The sequence below is a fragment of the Micromys minutus genome (assembly GCF_963924665.1).
Source record: "Micromys minutus genome assembly, chromosome: 12".
In the NCBI taxonomy this organism is placed as follows: domain Eukaryota; kingdom Metazoa; phylum Chordata; class Mammalia; order Rodentia; family Muridae; genus Micromys; species Micromys minutus.
The window spans coordinates 33,964,827-33,972,918 of record NC_137981.1 but is presented as its reverse complement, the minus strand read 5'-3'; positions in this window follow the sequence as shown (position 1 = coordinate 33,972,918).

Below are 8,092 nucleotides of genomic sequence, written 5' to 3'. Positions count from 1 at the left end.
CTGCCAGGCAACTAATAGACTCACCACAAAGTCACAACAGCTAGACTCACACACAATCCATCACCTGTCAAAGCCTTAACAAATGCACACTCGTGACTCACTCTCCACTGCCTCAGTCTCTGAGTTGTTACTCAGACCACAGGCTTCTGTTTTCATTAGAGGAAGAGTGTGAGACCAGTTCCCATATCACTCCTCCCCCAGCATTAAGTATGCCTCTCCTCAGAGAAGCATTTGGGGACTTGGGCTGGGACACAGGGACAACTTGGAAGTGCCGACTCCTGGAAACCGAGATCTTTAAAGATGAGGGTGATATTGCAGATTCAAGGCTTTCTGACACCACAGAGATTGAGACAATGAATACCTGTATTCCAGGGATTCTTCTTCGATGCGGTTCAGTTGATCTCGCAATTCATTCCTCTCAGAGGTAACCTTCCCAATCTCTGTGGTCAGCCTCTCCATTTCTTCGATCACATGCTTCTTAGTGAGGATGGATGTGGGGGCTGATGGCTGTCTGCCAGCCTCTGAAGGAAGAATGCTACAGTGAACTTGTATATTGAGAAGGCATAGAGGATGGACAGACAAACCTGAGGTTTAAGGAGAAACATTCGCCTGCAGCTCAGTGTCAACTCAGAGATTTTACCCTGTGCTTGATATGCCTCCTGTGTACCTCAGTTCTCTAATTACTGTGTAGAGAAGGGAGTATCAAAGCATCTAGGTGTTTCCTCTGCCTCCAAACACAGGATTCTGTTTACCACACAGTTGGCTACACAGGGGGCACTTTGATATCACAGCTCTCAAGACTGTGGTCCAGAACCCAGGAATAATTACACAGTCTACAAGCACAAAGGTGCCCAGATCTTGTTCTATAACCAAATGATTATGGATTATATATTCAAGAAGGGGCAAACAGAATGGACAGACTGATCAATTCTCACATCTCAAAGACCCAACCTCCCCACTTCCTGAGATGGCAATAGGATCTCTCTGTCTTGGTCACTGCCTCTGTCACTTGTTTGGCTGCACTAGACAAAAATATTCCACCTCCAAAACCTGATTCAGAAAACTTTGGAGCCACTCTGAGTGAGAGGTGGTCAGGAGCCTCCTTAACTTGAGGGCACATAGACATAGACACAGTAAAAACAACTGCCTCTAATTGTCCACTAGGAGTAAACCTCAGCTATGGACCGCCCTAATGCAGGAAACATTAATCTGTTCCTTACCCTGCTAGTCTCTATTTTTTTTTTTTATTTTGTGATATAACAAGTCCCTGTAATCACAAACGCTATGGGTTCGCTGGACAAACATGTTTTGTTGTCCTTGACTTCAGTAGTTAGGATAAACACCAAAGTCCATTTCATCCTAGAGCTCCAGTTCCAGTGTGACAGTACTTCAACCACCTACAGCCCATCTCCTCCAGGAAGTTTGCTGCCCCCTCCCGGAAATCACTATGTCTCCTCCAGGACTCCTTACCAGGATGACTCTCAGATGGAAGGGCAGCTTCCTTCTGCCTCTCTGTAGTCGCTCTCCAACCCCAGATCTTCCCTCCAAAATAACCCCTCAATCTAGACAACATATTTTCACACCCACTCTTTAGTCACTCACTGAATCCCCAAAGAGCAGTTAGTGTTGTCATAACACTGCTGACATCACAGGGATGCGGTGAGTTCTCCAGGACACAATAGAATGTCCAGGGAAGAAACTGCTGATGCCACATCTTTTCTTTTACTACTGCTTATGTCTCCCTGAACTTACCAGAAAATGTGGTACCCTTTAGCTCATTTCTATGTGAGCATCTTCTGGAATGTAGAAAGCCATTGAATACTTCCTCTCTCCAAACACAGAGACTTGCTCTAGGCTTTATTGGAAACACCTTAGGTATTCCACTGTGATGAACACAGTGTTTGCCACAGTGGCCTAGAAATGTTCATTGCTTCTTCAAAATACCCCTATTCATCTATATGAGCAATGGTACTGAAAATGACACCAGGATAGTTCTGGAGGTTGTGAAGATCACCTGCACCTACAGGTACAAGTGCTTGAAAACACATCCAGAAAGAATCTGCAGGAACAGTAGGATGTGGATAAATGTGACCCTCATAGGAGCCATGTTCTTAGTCTTTGAAATTGTTTCATAATTCCTTTTTAGAGAAGGCAGTCATCAGGTTGTTGGTGACAGTGTGATGAACTGTTGCCAGGGGAACCTGAAATAAGGGAGCCATCAAGAGGAAAGGCCCTGGACTAAATGTGCTGCTCTCCTCTCTTCACCAAAGATCCCAAAGCAAGGTTGCTGGCAGGTCACTGAGCTATATAGTGAGAGCTGCAAAGGGTTTGGGGCATGGTAAGGAGACAAGAGATGTAGATAAACTTCAGTCAACAGAGTGACTGGCTGGCATGGAGGAAGCCCAGGGAGGACTCGTGCTGTTCACACTGGCCTAGGTAGCCCCACTTGTAATACTAGCTCTTGTGAAGTTGAGGCAGCAGGACCTAATCTCAAGGTGAACCAGCAAAGATAGGTAGAGGACTGCTTTGGATCCATGAGAACCTGTCTCAACCATCCAAACAGAAATATTATCAACATCTTGGCTTCAGCGACCATTCTTTTTCTATTGCAGAGAACTTGGTGAGAGAAATTTGGAAACTGGAGGGAATAGGGACTTCACTAAAAGACCAACAGGGTCAACTGACATAGACCCTTAGGGACTGCCAGAGCCAGAGTTACAGAGAATACATAGACTGGATCGAGGACAGTCTCTCTGCCCCCACACAAATGCAAAAGAAGTCCATTTTTGTCTTAATGTGGAACCCACAGATATCTAGAGTGGGGGGTTATTATCACTATGTTGCCTAGCTGTGGATCCTGTTCCCCTACTTGAGCTTCTTTTTCTGCCCTCAGAGGTAAGGGATATGCCTAGTCCTGAATAACTTTAGGTTCCAGAGTGAGTTTGTATCATCGGTCTGTTTATATCTCATTCCCTCTCATTCTCTTTCTCCCTCTCTCCCTGGCCCTTTTTATCTCTCTCTCCCTCTCCACTCTCTCTCTCTGTCTTTCTATTTTTTTCTCTCTTTCTCCCTGTGAGTGTGTTTGTTTGAGAGAGCGAGAGACCTTTCTCAAAGCAAAATATGAATGGTCCTTGCACATCAAGGTCTAAACTACCTGCTTCCCACCTCTGATCCATTGTCTCTGTGCTAATAACAGGGTACCCTGTCTATAGCTAGAGACACCCATTGGGGAAAAACTGTCCAGTCTTCTCAGATTGGGCCTGGCTACATAAGGACTGGCTGAAGGGATATAAACAGGAGTGTCACATGACTGTGGGGACTCCCCTAAAAGGGCAAGGCCCTCCTCTCTGTTTCTCTGGCTGGAAGGCTTGGCATACATTGGCTCCCTCAGACCAGAATGAATGAGGGAGCCCCTACCTCACAGTTGGTGTACAGTACTTGTCAGTGAGTGCATGAACAACCAACTATACACTGACGGTCTGGTTTAGTTTTTATTTATTTATTGAAAATGAAAAATTGTATTGTGCATGCTGAACATTTATGTGATTTACCACTGATCCATGGTCTTCTGAGCCAACATCGCCTTTTTGTTACAGTAAACATGCTTATGTATTTAGGGTTGTGCTGCCTCAAATTCCCATGCATTGTGACCTGAGAATTGGTACCTAACTGCTTTCTCCTGCCGGACCTAGACAGGATGATTTTACTATAGTCAACACAGAGCATTCATTCTTGTACTTACTAACTTCTTACATATATCATTTATATGGCTGGTTATGTTTGTGTGTCTGTGCATTGTCCTGTTCGGGTGTATTTGTTCACACTTGTAGATACACAGATACCAACACAAACGCTCACGTACATGTATATATACACTAATATGCCATGGCTTCAGGGAGAATCAGAGAACTTCCTCTCAGATCATTAGGATTAGAAAACACACACACACATACTCACACACACACACACACACAGACACACACACACACAGACTCACACACTATTAACTGATGAGTCTTCTCAAAAGCCTCATCAAAAATACTTTAAAAGAAAATCGTCTCCAAGATGACTTGATTTTTATCTATCTGGCATTTACTTTAAAAACTACCAATGCCTTCAAATGTTACCAGATTCCCAAGATCTGAAACCACCTGGCTAATTCCATTCATAGGAGGACATTCCCAGGAGCCCAGCTACAAGCTTTGCAAGTAGGATGACAGAAGCATACATTGTCAGGAAGACCAGCCTGGTGTCTGCTCAGGACACATGCTAAACATTCTGTGCCTACAGCCAGCATGCATTAGCAAAGGTCCAGGACAATCAGGGACATCAGTGAGAATGTCACCCAAATAACTATTCCAGTTTGGACTAGCACAGAACCTAGGTGACAGGGACAAACACTCTCTCCTGATTTCCTCCTTCCTTCCAGTGTGCTCCTCCATCAGGGTTAGATCAGCAGGCTGATTCTCTCCCACACCCTACAACCTGTCTTCCTAAAGAATGTCCCTAGTAACCAGTGACACAGGAGGACCACCCTAAACAGACACAGTGCCTTCTGACTACCTGATGACTGGCTGTATGCCCGATCCTGAGCTCTACCATCCTCCACAGGGCATGGGACCAGGAAGAGACACTCATGACAGCTCACACCAGAGATAACCAGACAGCTAGAGCCAAGCTCAAGATCATAAGCAACAGAACCAAAAGCAAAATCTGCTGCTCACTCAGAACTTTAAGATGCTTAGACACCATCTGTATCAGGGTATCAACATTCCTCCTTTGGTCAGTGAGGAAATCTGCATGCAGAAGAGCCACAGACACAGGAAAGCTAAAAAAAAAAAAAAAAAAAACAAAAAAACCACAACAAAAACAAAAAACAATTCACCAAAAAATCAAAAATCAAAAATTAAAGAAAAATAACACAAAAATATGGTCAAGGCCAACAACATCTGTAAAAATCGACTGTGCAACATGACTTGGATGGTCAATAAATCTGTTGTGTTGTTATCACTGATGTTGAATTGCAGAAAAACTGAGGCTCTCATCTCTGGCTTTCCTGATGTCTGTTATACACCCTCTTCAAGGCTTTGAATTCTTGAGAACCTTGCAGCAATGCTGGTATATTTCTCACTAATGGAATTATTGGGTCAATTATGAAACTGTGTTATAAACTACTGTACCATAGGGGAGGTAAACTATATGAGACCAAAGATGTAGTATTACAGCATAAATTAGGGATACATTGAGCAAATATTATTATCCACATGAGAACATCTGCCTAGAAGCCCTGGGTGGCTGGGAATTGACTATGTAGCCCAAGATGCATGGAAAATGCAGATATCCATCTTTGCCTATGAGTAATTTAGTTTCAGGACTGGTCAGCAAGCTGAATAAAGAATGTAGTATTAAGAGGGAAGAGTTTGAAAACAATTTATTATTCATAGAAAACATTTAAAAAATGAACATTAAAACAGAAGTCAATAAAAATATCAAATATTCTTAACCAGTTTTGAAAATAATAACAAGTATATATATAATTTCCAGTAACAAAAAAATAAGAACATCCAAATGTAGTACCCCCCCCCATAACGAGCCAACAGTAAATTATGCTAAGCAGGACACTCTCACTGTTGATTAGGGACAGAAAATCTGCATTGGTGCCTGGTCTTGAACACCTAATGGCTGGGCAGTCACCACAGTTCTCTCAAAAGCAGTCGTCAGAAAATTAAAGGGAAGCACCCAGAAGCAGTCTGGTGGACCAATGGCTCCATTAAACTATGGCTCCTGATGCAGCAGGTCATTCTTCAGGAGACTCTCATCCTGGGCTGAGACAATCTCATCCATCTCTTGCTGTGGTTTCTCATACCTGGGATAGAAATGCAGTTAAGCCACGGGCTTGGTAGGGACCTGCCATGGTCGTTGTCAGGCTGCCACCTTTCATCACCTCAACTGTGCCAGTCATACAATATGGATCCTTGACCAGCAGTCGGTGGATATTCCCCAAAGAATAAGACACACAGTAGCTGTGTCTACACATCTTCTCAGCCTTACACACAGGTCAGAATTAGTTCAATGTACTTCACGATCTCTGTTCTTACAGAAAGTTGAGGACTTTCTCATGTAGTCCCAGGGCATCATTTTGTAAAGGTGGCTAAACACTGACAACAGCATATGAGTGATAAGCAAATTATTTATGGTGAGTGTGTGATGGCTCGCAGCAATAAGGAGAGACCTAGTGCAGTCTTAAGTCCTTGGTATCTGAACAAGGTTGTGAGGATATCTCAGTCCTGCCGCACAGAAGGCACAATGCACTCAAGCAACAGTACAATCGGGTCTGTGCGCCTGGACCAGCAATTCTCCAGTGCTTTGTCTGAGAACAACAGCCCAGCACAGGCTCTGGCACTAAACAGAAAACTGAAGTTCCTCAGGACTAGAGCTGGGACACTGCATTCTGGATCTATATGGGAGTCTGTTTTAAAACACTCACCTGAAGGGACTGACCATCCCAATAGCAAAAGCATCTGACTGGCTTCATCCTGGAAACTACTTAACCAATTGTATCTACAAAGACCTTTTTTAAAAAACAGGTATTCTCTAGAGAGAGCAGCATAGAAGGAGGGGAATGTGTTCTCTACAGGGATGTTCCTAAATAAAATGTAATTTCAGATAGAAATGGAGGTGTATACATTGAGATTCTTTACTTTGGACTGAAATAACATAGACTCTGTGAGTACAAAAAAACCATGATCAGAACTTAAATTTTGGAGATGACAGAAGGCAGTCAGACTGGCACACCCAAAGAGTAAGGAATATCTGCTTTCCTGGACAGCACATCTTAATGACTAGAAAAGCACAGTAGTTTAAGGCGTTCCTTTCAGGCTAGTGACTTGCTGATGAACAGAAGTATATAAACAGGGGACCCAGGTGGCTTTACCCTCTGGTTCCAGCCTGGGATCCTAGCTCATCTGCAGGACCTCAAAGTGAGGCTGCATCATCTGTGCTGAGTCTTTAGCTTCATGGCGGTCTCCTCCTCTTTCCATGTGCTGGTCATTAGAAGATGCTGTCCTTAGTGGAGGGCTATACATGGGCATGCACAGAGTTCATAGCAAAGCACCCAGATTAAGAGGAACCCAAGAGCTTGCTGTTCACCCAAGCACACAACAACATTCCCCAGCCTAATTCTGGGAAATTAAGAAACCATATTTCAAGGTAGATATGACAGAAAAGGAACTCAATGTTTTCTCCTCTAGCCAGTGCACACATATATGAAGAACTACAGACAGGACCAAACACACACTCATACACACACAGAAACATAACACAAACTCTGTCTCTGTCTCTATATATCACTTACTCAGGAAACAAACAGAAACGCAAACGCAGAAACACACTCAAATGCTGACACTAAGGACACTCCAAAACAAACACACACACACAGACACACACAAGAATAGAGGAAAAAACACTTCAAGAAGCATGAGCATGTGAGTTTAGAGTAAGCATGTCAGCTCATTGTAGGAGGTTCAGAACATCTCTGGGAAAATACGTCTACTTTGGGTCTATACTGTTCTTGACACCACTATACAGAGTTATGTGAGAACATATTCCCCTGAGTCACTAAGACTCAAGCCAAACATGAATGGTCTTAAAATTCTTTCAGGTATCTCTAGCCATGTAGTCAGGTCCAGAATGGATGTCCAGGAAGGCTTTCAGGTCACAGGGCTAAAGAGTTACTAAACAGGCTTTTATCAGTGTGAAGAAAGAATTAGGCAAAGGCAGGAGATCTCATTGTGTTGCAGGAATTACTGAGAAAGCCACATTCTATGCTAATACATAGCAGTGAGAAGCTCCTCTTTGACTGTTGCACCACACTCTACAAACAAGCAGATTGCCACCAGTGATGTCCCCGCCCCCTGCACTGCAAATGACTCACAGTACTCAGAAACTCTAGCAGCACAGCATGCTAGAGCACCATTGCTCCAGGTGCATGCTGGCATAGTGACCCCCACACAGGCTTCGGCACCAAACAGGACATTGTATTTCCTTAGGACAGGAACTGAGAAGCCACAACATGGGTCTCTCTGGGAGTTTG